This window comes from Chelonia mydas, chromosome 1, assembly GCF_015237465.2.
Source record: "Chelonia mydas isolate rCheMyd1 chromosome 1, rCheMyd1.pri.v2, whole genome shotgun sequence".
NCBI classification, from domain to species: Eukaryota; Metazoa; Chordata; order Testudines; family Cheloniidae; genus Chelonia; species Chelonia mydas.
In genome coordinates this window covers 149,404,246-149,417,420 of record NC_057849.1, presented here as the reverse complement: position 1 = coordinate 149,417,420, position 13,175 = coordinate 149,404,246, and the positions used below count along the sequence as shown (strand labels likewise).

At 45.9% G+C, this 13,175-nt stretch overlaps 1 protein-coding gene across 2 annotated transcripts in view; it reads right to left on the bottom strand.

Annotated features, from left to right (window-relative positions):
* TSPAN7 (tetraspanin 7) overlaps positions 1 to 13,175 on the bottom strand; it is a 192,583-nt gene that overhangs the window by 60,096 nt on the left and 119,312 nt on the right. The gene's annotated exons all lie outside the window — the stretch shown is intronic.

Here is a 13,175-nt window from a genome sequence, read left to right as displayed (position 1 = left end):
TTACTGCGGCCACTCAGTGCTGGAGTACATAACACCTAAGGTCCAAGTAGCGTACCAAGCGTACTGCCACTTGGAGGCAACCACTGTCAGTGCTTCAGCAGCTAGGCTTTGTAGGTGCTAACCCGGATGAGTTCCAGTAACCACTCAGATGCATGGCTAGGGGAAAGAGTATTTTACTAGGGCTAGCAGGACAGGGAAAGGCTGCAGATACAGGAGGCACAGAGCCTTAAATGGTTACATTTCAAAGTGAGCAATAGTGGCAAATGTTTGTTGGGCCCCAGTGGTAGACCAATCAAGAGTCAGGGCTCTTCAGGCCTAGTGCGTGGGATGCCCTCTCCAGTTCAGTCTCTGTTCTAGCATATAGGAGCTTGCAGGGTTCCAGGTCAGGCTAGGTGTCTCTCCTCGGGACTCCTCTGCATTGGCTCCCTGACCAGCCGCTGTTGGTCCCATGCAGACCTACACCTGGCTGTAGAATCCAGCACCCTCCGAGGCCTGTTCTGCAGGTGGCTTTGTGTGCGGTTCCAGGGGATTCCTCTCTGCCTCCAGCTTCTCCGCAGTTCCTGGCTAGCCATGCTGCTCCACAACACAGCGTGGCAGACAGCCACGCCCAGGTTCAGGAGCTTTCCCTTTTCCTGGCCAAGAGGAAGGGGATAGCCAGTGGGGGAGGAAGCTGATGAGAGTCTGCTTAGCAGATCCATCACACTACCTTGTGAATGATACCGGCTGCACTGTTCTATACAAATGAAACCTTAGGGAGTATATTGCCTGACGTATGTTAAAGTTGTCCTCTCCTCCACTACTCTCTTGAGTATTTTTCTCCCTCTTCACCACCATTTTTCTCCCTCTTCACCACCACCCTCCAGTAGTAGCCACTAGTTTCACCTTCAGACCTCCATGAAACTTTACAAGCACTTGCCGAAATTGCAAATACTGAAAGAAGGCAGAAAGAAACCCCAGTTCTGCACTACATTGTGCAAAGGAGCCCATATTGCTGTCAAAGCCAGGACAGACTTATTGTGCACAATCAGCATCAACACTATTAGTATTCAGCGGATGTTCATTAAAGCCAGCACAATATATTATCCCTCACACGTTCAGCACAGCAACAGATTGGTGAGCATGAGAAGTGCAGAACCAGAATTTCCATAAGCAACAAAAGGAGGGGGAAACCCCCCCAACATTCTGGTGCTTAGCCTAAATGTAATTATAACAGACTTAACAGCTCATCTGCCATTTGGGGGACTAGCTAACCATGGAATGCCGGAAGTCACCTGTTTAAGTTTGAAAGACAAATTGCGATACAAATCAAAGCGCCGTGTATGTGCACGTGTGCACAACATTACAAAGATTCCAGCTACCATATTTTAGAGAAAGATAGAACGAACACGCAAGTTATATAGGCACAGAAAAACAAAAGAGCATCTAAGTCAGTAATTCACCACTGTGAGTCAGCCTCGCTGCCTGTTTCACAGGATAAGATTGCAAGCTGCTTGCAGGAAAATAGATGAGACACAAACTACCATCTGAAACAATTCAGTGCTTCATTTCATGCCTAGAAAGAGAAACAGAGTTATTGCTCTTCTCAGACTCTTTCCTCCTGCTGTTTAACGCAGGGCTTCAGTCCGGAGATAGGCACGGGTGAAATGGTGCTCTCTCAGGCTCAGTACCTAATTTGTGGCAGGACACAGAACGTTTTGGGGGCAGCACAGAGCCCTAATACCTTGTATAGGTTTGGTGTTTATACTTGTTACTGATCTTCATATACTCAAGTAAGAAGCTCCATAAGAAACGGTTCCTTAAATAAAAAGCAGGCAGAGAATAAACTTTGCTTGCTGGTATGTCAATCATATGTCCATAGACTATATCTGGTTCATCAACAGCGGTGTGTATTTCCCATAGCACACGGATGTTGACCAGAGAGTTTTAAAAAAAAGGAGTACTTGTGGCACCTTAGAGACTAACCAATTTATTTGAGCATAAGCTTTCGTGAGCTACAGCTCACTTCATCGGATGCATACTGTGGAAATTGCAGAATATCATTATTATATACACAGACACCATGAAACAATACCTCCTCCCACCCCACTCTCCTGCTGGTAATAGCTTATCTAAAGTGATCATCAAGATGGGCCATTTCCAGCACAAATCCAGGTTTTCTCATACACACCCCCCCCCACACACACACACACTAACTCCCTCTCCTGCTGGCAATAGCTCATCCAAACTGACCACTCTCCCCACAATGTGCATAACAATCAAGGTGGACCACTTCCAGCATAAATCCAAGTTTAACCAGAAGGTCGGGGGGGGGGGGTAGGAAAAAACAAGGGGAAATAGGCTACCTTGCATAATGACTTCTGGTTAAACTTGGATTTATGCTGGAAGTGGCCCACCTTGATTGTTATGCACATTGTGGGGAGAGTGGTCAGTTTGGATGAGCCATTGCCAGCAGGAGAGGGAGTTTGTGTGTGGGGGGGGGGGTGAGAAAACCTGGATTTGTGCTGGAAATGGCCCACCTTGATTTTCATGCATGTTGTAAGGAGAGTGGTCACTTTGGATAGGCTATTACCAGCAGGAGAGTGAGTTTGTGTGTGTGGTTTTTGGAGGGGGGTGAGGGGGTGAGAGAACCTGGATTTCTGAAGGAAATGGCCCACCTTGATTATCATACACATTGTGAAAAGAGTGGTCACTTTGGATGGGCTATTACCAGCAAGAGAGTGAGTTTGTCTGTGGGGGGGCGGAGGGTGAGAAAACCTGGATTTGTGCTGGAAATGGCCCATCTTGATGATCACTTTAGATAAGCTATTACCAGCAGGAGAGTGGGGTGGGAGGAGGTATTGTTTCATGGTGTCTGTGTATATAATAATGATATTCTGCAATTTCCACAGTATGCATCCGATGAAGTGAGCTGTAGCTCACGAAAGCTCATGCTCAAATAAATTGGTTAGTCTCTAAGGTGCCACAAGTACTCCTTTTCTTTTTGCGAATACAGACTAACACGGCTGTTACTCTGAAACCTGAGAGTTTTAAGAACATACTGTGGCATCTTCAACTCCTCAGTGTACTGTACGCCACATTCAGTATTTATAACTCATTCCACCCTATAAGCTGATGGCTCTGGAAGGATGACACTGCCTGGTCCATATTTCCTAAGGATGTCATGGACACCTGCAGCTTATCAAGTTGTCGACAGCCACAACTCAAAAAGACAAACAAATCTCTGTCTTTCAGACAGGTTTAATCTCTGGATTTATTGACGACAAAACACCAAAGGCTTTCCTTGAGGAGGAAGATTAAATTTAATTTAACTTTTTTGTTTTTTTTAAACAAATATTTAGGCGAGCCTAGACATATCATCTCCAGCTGTCCAACTCACCTATATTCATCCTTCCCTCCTCTTCCTAACTTCCCTAGAGTGTTTTTTTTTTAAATTAAAAAATGGAATTTGTAGTTGCTTAACAAGGAACTGAAAGTTATACTAGACCTTAGACTAGTGTAACTTTCAACATATGTATATTCAGTTCAAGACCAATATGAAAGCAGCGCTGCTACACCAAAGGAGCAGTGAGCATTCTGAAGGTCTAATACTGTATTACATGAAACAACAGGAATAGAGACCAATTCTGTATACCATTTGTAAATGGATATTGCCATGGTATAAAAAGCTTCTCTCTTCTCACCCTAGCAAGTTACAAGTCATCAGGCCTTAAATTAACATTCTTGCAGTCATGCTGCACCTCTTTCAAACACACCCTTTGAATTCCCACAATTATAGTAGTATGTTGTCATGGATCCACAGGATCGGTGGTAGAGACCCAGCTTTGGAACAGTCTCTAGAAGGAACCCCTTCAGTGTCCCTGACCCACTCCGGGTCTCACTCTTCCTCGATGGTAAGCCCTGGGGCTTAACTACCTCCTTAGACTGGACCTCTGGACCGTCAGCACTCCTGCTTCACACCATGAGCTCCGTCCAGCAAGTTCAACTGAGACAGACTCCTGATGGAGAATTATACACTCTTCAGGGGTTAATGCACTAACCAAGCATTTGCAGTGACACTCGCACAGCACTGTCAAAACAGTTGGTTTGTTAGTTCACTGGAACGCAGCATAGGAAGTCCTTAGGGTAGTATAGAGAATGGACCATACAAAGCATGGCCCATTCTGGTTAGCCCAGAGCCCAGCCATGCTGCAGCGAACCCCTTGGTACAAGCTCTGTCTGTCTCTCCATCTGACTTCCTTTGTCAGACTCCAGGTGAGAGCCCTGACTTTTTCCAGCAGCCATCTCTTATCCCCCACCTCACACTGTCTAGTCCTTTCTTCTCCGCTGGGGAATGCTGCTCAGTTTCCCTGCTGAGAGGTGGGGAAATCCAAATCCCTCTGGGTCATTGGTTGCTAGTTGGCAATGTCCTGGTAACTGGATTTGCTACTCTCTTTTCAAATGCTCCACTGATATGGGGACCAAGCCCGAGACAGACAGGCGACACCCACACCCATGTCTCTTAGGGCATGGCTACACTTGCAGATGTAGAGCGCTTTGAGTTAAACCAGCCTTCATAGAGCGCAGTAGGGAAAGCGCTGCCGTCTGTCCACACTGACAGCTTCAAGCGCACTGGCGTTGCCACATTTGCGGCACTTGCAGCGGCATTGGGAGCGGTGCATTATGGGCAGCTATCCCAGCATGCAAGTGACTGCAACGTGCTTTTCAGATGGGGATGGGGTGGGGTGGAGTATGACAGGGAGTGTGTTGTGTGTATGTGGGGGGAGAGAGAGTGGGTTTGGGGGGGCTGATACAAGACAGCATGCTGTCTTGTAAGTTCAGACAGCAGCAGACCCCCTCGTCCCCCTGCCTCACTCTCTCTCAGTCACAGCATTCCACACTGATGGCTTGCTTTGTCTCAGAGCAGATAAGCAGCCGGCTGTCAGAAACGGAGCTTTCAAAGGGCATTTCCGCATTCCTACAGTGATTCAAAAACAATGAGAAGAGTGGCCACTTGACTTAAGGGGATTATGGGACGTTTCCAGAGGCTGATCAGAGCGCAGTAAAGCAACACCTCGTTCACACTGGCGCTGCGGCGCTCCAGCGGGAGCGCAGCAAATGTTATTCCACTTGCCGAGGTGGAGTACCAGTAGTGCTGTAGCTGCAGAGTCAGAGTGCTCTACGTGCCTTGCCAGTGTGGATGGCTAGTGAGCTAGTGGATCCGGGGCTCCTTTATTGCGCTGTAACTCACAAGTGTAGCCAAGCCCTTAGCCTACTCGGAAAGCAGACAGTTCCTTTCCACCCACACAGGATAATAATGCAGCACAGAGGGGAAACTGAGGCACAAACAGGTCTCCAAAATATTCCCACTTTGTCACACATGGTTTATACCATAAAGTAACCTTTGAATCCCAACTTTCAAATAGTTTAAAGATGTGCACTTCTAATTCTAGTGACATATCAGCCACTATAAAATCACATGGGAATTCAAATAGAAAAAAATACAAGACAATCAGGATAATATGATTTGAAAAAAGGGGTGCCATATGCATTTTTTGAAGTATTTTTGCTGATTCAGTATTTGCTTTGGTAAAGCATCTTGATACTTCCACACAAAAACCTAAATAAAAGTTATTAACATTTGAACTTCCTTTATGGAGGAAGGAGTGAAAAACACCCAAGAAAAAAAAAGTATATATCCATCCAGCATCTGAGTAGGATCACAAGCTAGATTCAGCCCTGGTGTCAGCAAATGCAATTCTATGGACTGCAGTGGTGTTATACTCACACTGGGGCTGAATTTGGAGGGGAGAGACAGTCTAGTCCAGTGCCGAGGCTTTTGATAGATTCAACACATTATTCAGGGTGGGGGAAAACCTGAAGTGTGTGTGTGGGGGGCGGTGACAACTATTCAGCCGTAATTCTGTTTCTCTAAAGATAACATGTTTCCAGAGTTCCTATGCTGGGGTCTCAGCTCTCCAGCATGAGACAGGTGAGAACTCACCTGGCTTTCAAATATTATTGCCCCTTTACAGGCACAAACAGGCAAGTCTGTTTAGCGATCAATAGGCCTGTACCCTAGTACTGTCCTTCCATCTCCTCATTCCAGTTTATTTCTTTAATGAGCAGGGAGCTAAGCGCTCCCCAAATTCTAAGTGTAACAAATGCCCAAAGAATATTCACATGATACGACAAGGCCATCAGGAAAAAAGACATTACAAATGTTGATTCCCCTCCCCACCCCCCCAACTCCCACCCCTTTCAACGCTGAGAGGAGAATTAGTCGGGTCCCAATCAAATGATATCTACAGAGAAGCAGAACAATACACCAGCAATGATCCCGTCTGTAAAGATATCATATTGACAGGATTCTAGCTCTTGGAAATTAAAAAGCTTCACAAACACAAAGATTCTTCAATCATGGAAGAACAAACAACAGAACAGTAGGAGACAGTTTCTTACACCCAGGAGAACTGTACACATTTCTCAAACTGCCACCCACAATAACAGGTGATAGAAATCTTGAATAGGTAGTGAATAACCAGAGGCAGGGGCCCCTGTGGTATTTAAGGTGAGGGAAATATAAGGTTTGTATTTCCAGTCAAATATTCAGAAGGAAACGAATTTGTGCATTAGCACAAATTCAGACCTAAAAGCATTTGCTTGTCAAGTGGTCTGCAAGACATGACAACAGCATACCCTGTAAAAATCATCAGGGAAGAGCCAATTTAATAAAGAGTCTGCAAGAACAATTTCCCTGGGGAAAAGAGGTTCAGGAGAGGAAGATCCCCCAGGAGAACAATACCCTCTCCACCTAATATTTAGGCTAAGTCCCCACACAAATAAAAAAAAAGATGGCTTCCAGTGTAAAAAAATATTCTCAATAACTCCCTGTAACAGGGTGGCACCCACCTCTCGCGAGCACCCTGTGGCTGAGTGTGTACGCCTGCACTCTCTCAGTTTGCGGTGACCCCGCCAGTGGTTTCTCAGGCAGGTTTTCAATGACTCAGCCCTCCAGCCGAGTCTCTCACACAGACTGTATGTGAAACAAACAGACCCCTTCTGGGGTATACAGTTCACCATGGGCCTAACCCAGTACCCCTCTGTTGGCATATCTGTAGCCCTCCCTAGGCTCAGTCTTTAAATAGTTCTGGTCCTGGTATGGGGCCATACTCCCAGGTCTTACTCCCTGGAGATACTGTCTTCCTGCAGCCCTCCCTGGGCTCAGTCCTAATTCAGTCCCGCAACCCCTTTTGAGCTAGGCTTCAACTAGTCCTTCAAACCTAGAATGGGGCCATGGCCCCAGGGCTTCCTCTCTGGAGACTCTTCACCCTTTCTGGCTTCAGCTTTTCTTTTCAGTGCCAGCAGCCAGCCAGGAGCTCCCTCTTGCTCTCCTGGTCCCTGCCAGCAACTGATCTGTCCATGGTCCTGCTGCTCCTTCAGCCAGCCAGGAACACAATCCTCACTTCTCCAGCTGATTGTCTCTAGCTCTGTAGCTCCTTTTAAAGGGCCCTCCTGGGCCCTGATAGGCTTCTCCCTGCAGGCTCTCTCATTGGTTGCTTCCCTCCAACCAGTTAAGGGTCTGTTCTGGCTGTTAGCTGTGAGACCACGGCTGAACAGGGGGCAGATTCTGCTCTAAAGAACACAGGGGTGTGTGCCTTAGAGGGGGTCCAGGAGAAAGAAGTTAAGAAGGAATGTGGGGGAGTACAGAAGTGTCTCCCCACTTATTACAGGGAAGGGTTTGCCCAGGAGAAATTTGCTGGATCTGCATCTGCACTTCCAGGCACCTTACCTGTGGCTCAGGTTTTAAGAGGGAACTGTGTAACTGACGTCCCAGAGGGGAGCAACCATACAGATGACCTCTGGGAAACAAAGAGGGTGTGACCGAGAGTACTCCAATCCAGGTTCCACTATTGCAAAATGGTTTTCCTGTTGTACTTGTGAAAATTAGCTCTGTCCCTTTAAGGCGGGGGGGGGGGATGTCTTCCAAGCATTCCAGTGTCAGTGAATATGCTAATGAACCATCTGACAAAAGGGCGGAGACAACCACCTCCCGGGCAGGTAACCCCTCCCAACAGCTAAGCATCAAACACTGGGTGATGGGGGTGGGCAACTCAAAGGAATCCCGGGCGGGGGGCGGGGGAGGAGTTCACCTGGGATTAACCCTGGAGAGAAAATGCAAATCCACAGGGCATAGGCCAGTGACATACAAGGTCCCCACACACCCTTTCCTTGCCAGAACCCCAAAGACTTTCCTGAAGTAAGAACCTTTACTGAGGGGATAAGAAATACAATAAATGCTGGACAAACTGATCTGTTTAGACAGAAGACGTGGTATGATAATTATACTTGGAAGCGCTTCTCTGTCATGAATTTGCTGGTAATTTTACGTCTCTTACTACACTCTCTGTGGGTTAAGGCAAAAAATTTGATACTGGTGGTATATACTTTAAAAATATGTAACATGCATGATTTTTGGAAAAATATTTGGTACAGACTAGGAGTGGTAACAAGAAAGTCCTATAAGAATACTGCTTCTCAGCTAGTACCTGTAAACAGGCTTAGATCTTGGCACAGCAGAAAATGCATGACCAATCTAGACTACTGGGTGGAAGGGGAAACTGAGGCACATCGCCTCATGGCATTGGTGGCTAAATGCCAAGACACTTCCACTTTAAAAGATAGTGATATCTGCACTGTGTTCACAATGCTACACACCAAAATGTTTTCAGATAACCTGGGAACAGAAACCCAGAACTTTGCAAAAGCACCTATGGATGACATTACAGTGCTTGGTAACACTTGGAGATTGTGCACATTAAAAGGAAGGAAAAAATGGTAGCAGATGCCCTGTCTAGAAAAGAGGAAATTGGGCATACTGCCTCCGCACTGGTCAGTGACCAATCCTCTATCAGTAATCTCAGAGGGGAGGTGTGACGTTACACTCCATATTCTTTACGGAAATATGCTTATGATATGGATATGACATAAGTAAGATGTACTTTATGCAAGATGGCTCAGGTAAGATATCATTAGAAAGATTATGATTTACTGAATGTTATTATCCAATTTGTATGCCTGGATCACATCTGTTTCTGACTATGTATCTGTATTTCAAATGGGTTACTTTGGGTGTCACCCCCAACTAGCCCTTCAGGTTAAACAATGAGAAAGCCGGACAGTGCTAATGGCCCATTAGCAAAGACAATGGACTATAGAAGAGTTTAGGCTTCCTGTGGACGCTGGAGACAGCCTAAGAACAATGGCGGCCACAGCCCTGCCGAGACATGGGTTCGAGTCACCTGGTACTGGACACCCCTCCTCCCCTTTTGGAATGCCAGTGTTTTTCCACTAGAAGACAAAGGGTTCCCGCCTTACACAAGAGCTATATAAGGCAGAGGAGTGACATCATTGTGGTTCTCCTCTTCCTCCCCACCCAAAGAGACACTGAAAAACACCTGGAAGCAAGAATTGAACTGGGGGCAGAAGGGTTGAGCCCAAGCTGGAAGGGCATCTAGCTTGTGAGTAATACTAACTGAGGTCTCAAGCTGCAGACCAGGGGAGCTCCCTTTCAAGACTTTCTGTAATCTACCTGTGACGATATTTAGGGTGAGAAATCACATTTTGTAACCTATTTCTTCAGGGAATCAAGCTTAGTTTGCGTGATTTGTTTTATTTGCTTAGTAAATTTGCTTAGTGCTTTGTTCTGTTTGCTATCCCTTTAACCACTTAAAATTCACCTTTTTAGTGAATAAACTTATTTCTTGTTTATAATATAACACTGTTTGTACATTTCATAATTGGGGGGAGGGATAAGAGGCTGTGCATACCTTCCTCCACATTGAGGGAGGAGGCTGATTTCATAATATACCTTTTGATCTGCACTCCAAGGGAGGTGAACACCTCAGTGCTGGGGCAAGTCCTTTAAGCGGAGTCTTCCCAGAGCGGATCTCAGTGTCTGTGTCGTTCTGCAGTTGCGTGTGGCCCTGCCTGTGTGTGTGCTGGAGGAGACTCGATAGCCTGGCTCAGCAAGACAGGTAAAAAGGGTGCCCAGGCTGGTAGAACAGGCGGGCTCAGTGGTATCCCAGCACAACAGGCTGCATCTTAAAGGGGGGCAACCCATCACAATAATAATGATAATAATATCGGGAGGAAGGGTGGGCAAGGGTTCTAAGAAAACAGTCCCTTATTTTTGAAATACAATGTTGGTAACCCTACATTCTTGCTATCTTTCCTTCACATCGAAACAGTTTGCAGTTGTGCATTTAACACTGTCTTCTGCCAGCTGACACTGCCGGCTGTCCTGTACTCCTCCTTTGTTCCTTACATTTTCTTCCCATGAGACCTTACCTATCAGTTCTCAGAGTTTGTTAAAATCTGCTTTTTTTTGAAGTCCACTGTCCTTATTCTGCTGCTCTCACTCCTTCCTTTCCTTTGAATCATGAAATCCATCATTTCATGATCACTTTCACCCAAATTGCCTTCCACCTTCAGTGTCACCAGAATCAAATTATAGCATGATGGCACTGTGTGCACCGTTAACCGTAATACAGAATAAAAATATATATTTCAACATTTCCTTATCATCTTTTTTAGGGAAGTTTCATGGACCCTTTTCACTCCAAAAGTTGTATCAACATGGCAGCTTCACACTCGCCTCCCTCCCCCCACAACATGTGTCTCTTTTAAGAAAGAGAAATGAAGGAACTACAGTGAGTACAAATACTAGCTCAAACCTCATGGGGCAGAAAAGGTACTTGACCACTCCAGCAGATTTATGTAATTCTGTAAGGTGCTTAAACTCCATGGTGATGGGTGCAATCTAAATTCCTAAATAGTTACAGCTGATGCAGTTTCATCTATGTTTTCTCCTTTCCTCTTAAGGATTTCATTTTATTCGTCCTGTCCTAGTTTGATTTTTCTCTCCACCATTATGCCCATGGCTAGAGGTTGTTTTTCCAAACATCGTAACACACTTTAAAACACCTCTTAGCACCTACTGCAGACAAAGTGATGTTTCAAAATGCATGGTCTCACCTAGGGTTAGCAATGACCCGCTAACACATTTTTAAATGCCACTGTTTTGCCTCCATTAAGTGCTAACGGAGTTTTTTAAATGTCTTAGTAAGCACATTAGCTAACATGTTTGCTAAACAAACCTCCTTTTCCTATGGCAATGTTTGCCCATAGAGCAACCACAGAATGAACCCACTTTTTACATCACATTTATTGCAAAAGGCCATCAGTCCCAGTGCAAAGACTTTATTTTATGGTTTTAAGAATTATTTTAATTTAGGTTTTAAGAATGTTCAGTCTTTTAATCTGTCTGTTTTATTGCTCTGTGCGTCTCGGTGTTTTGTTGAAGTGGCTAAGGCCATTATCAGACAGGTGCTATAAAATGAAAATGTAGTTCTGTTTTATGACTTTAATAAAACAGTGACAGCATTACTACAGTACAATCTATCACTTTACACCAGGACCCCAGATAGGGTCCTTCCAAGAGGATGCAAGTCCATGAGCTCCTGTCCAGCAGTGGGGAGTTTTATTTTTGGTGTGTGAATTCACGGCTCATGAAAGGTGACAGATTGCCCGCCCTGGAGACTGTGAAGCCTTCCATTAATCCACAGAAGAGGTACAGCCGCCTGGGCGGCAGCAGTAGTGCAGGGCAGTTAGGGCCTTGGGAACTAGCTCCATCCTGATTGGTTGGGATCATCTTTAGGAAAGAGAAGACAGCTCAGATTCTCCATCCATTCCATATTTGTCCTTTTCTGCTGAGACTGACAACAAAGCTGTGCCAATGGCAGTGGGCATTTCTGTGATCGCCACCGGGAAATGGAGTGAGACCACATGCTAATTTTATTACACTTGAGCCCCAATTTTATTAACTCCATTTTATCTGAAATGCCTTTGTGTCCCCTTGAGGATTGGTTGTGCACAATAGGTTCTATTATACTGGGCTTTTCTTTTGGAAAGGTCACATTTCTTGCCTGTCTAAACTCCTCGTCTTTTTTTTCCTCCCCATTTATTTTGCACACCGTGCTGTAGTGAGCTACATCTGCTTTGCATTGTGGATTGGACTCTATACATTAAGTCCAGCATATCTGATTTCTTCTGACGAATCGTTTCAGTTGAACCATGTGCTCCCCCCACTGCAAACACATACACCATCTCCACAACTACAGCTTCCAAATACTGGCAACAAAGCGTTTGAGGAAGAAAACCGAATTCACAAATCAAATGCTGAGGAGGAGGTTTGGACTGACTCATTATTTGTTCCCACCTCACAAGAAACCATCTCTGTCCCACAAAGATTCTGTCACTGTGGCTCTGCAGAAATAGCTGCCTGTCATGTTGCTCTTTTTCCACAGACAATCCCTACTGCCCTTGAGATTACAGAGGTCAGCCAGACGCTGCTCTTTTTAATACCCACTTGTATACCGACAGAGCTAACACCTGCCCAGAATCTCAGAAAGGCAGGCACCGCCAGGAATTAAAGGGAGGGGGAAGAAAACAGTCCAAACTCAGATTCTCTGGTTTTATGACCTCTTCCACCAGTTTGCTCCTGGAGGGCGCCAGAGCATGCCCTGTATGTAGCCATTTAACATTTTAAGAATTTGATTACTCCTATTATACGTATACCTTTTTAATTGTTCTTTAAAAACTGCATCTAAACACAACTCAAACAGATGCACACACCTACGAAGTAAGTATTCTAGGAATTGAGGGCTAACTCAAATGAGTAAGGAACTGGTTTTGGGGAGGCAGGGGTAGGACTAGAGAAAAGGTGAGGAGAGCAGTGAGACTAAGGCTACGGCGGCACTGGAGAGCTTACAGCAGCAGAGCTGCAGCTGTGCCTCTATAAGCTCTCTAATGTAGCCGCTTCTAAGCCAATGGGAGTTCTCTCATCGGCTTAACTCAGCACACCTCTACCCCGACGTAACGCGGGTTCGCATACAACGCGGTAAAGCTCTGACACGCTGCTCTGAGCAGCGTGTTAAGGGTGTCGGGCCAGGGCGAGGGGTTGGATAAGGGGCAGAGGGTCTTGGGGGCGGTCAGGAGCTCCCCCTGCAGGGTCTGGGAGGCAGGAGCTGTGGGGGGGGGCACTTTTGGGGGCCCCACAGTCCCAGAGTGGCCTGGGGGATTAGCAGGGGGCCGGGAGCAGCCTGCTCCGCTGCCCTCGCCCCAGCCCTAGCCGTGTT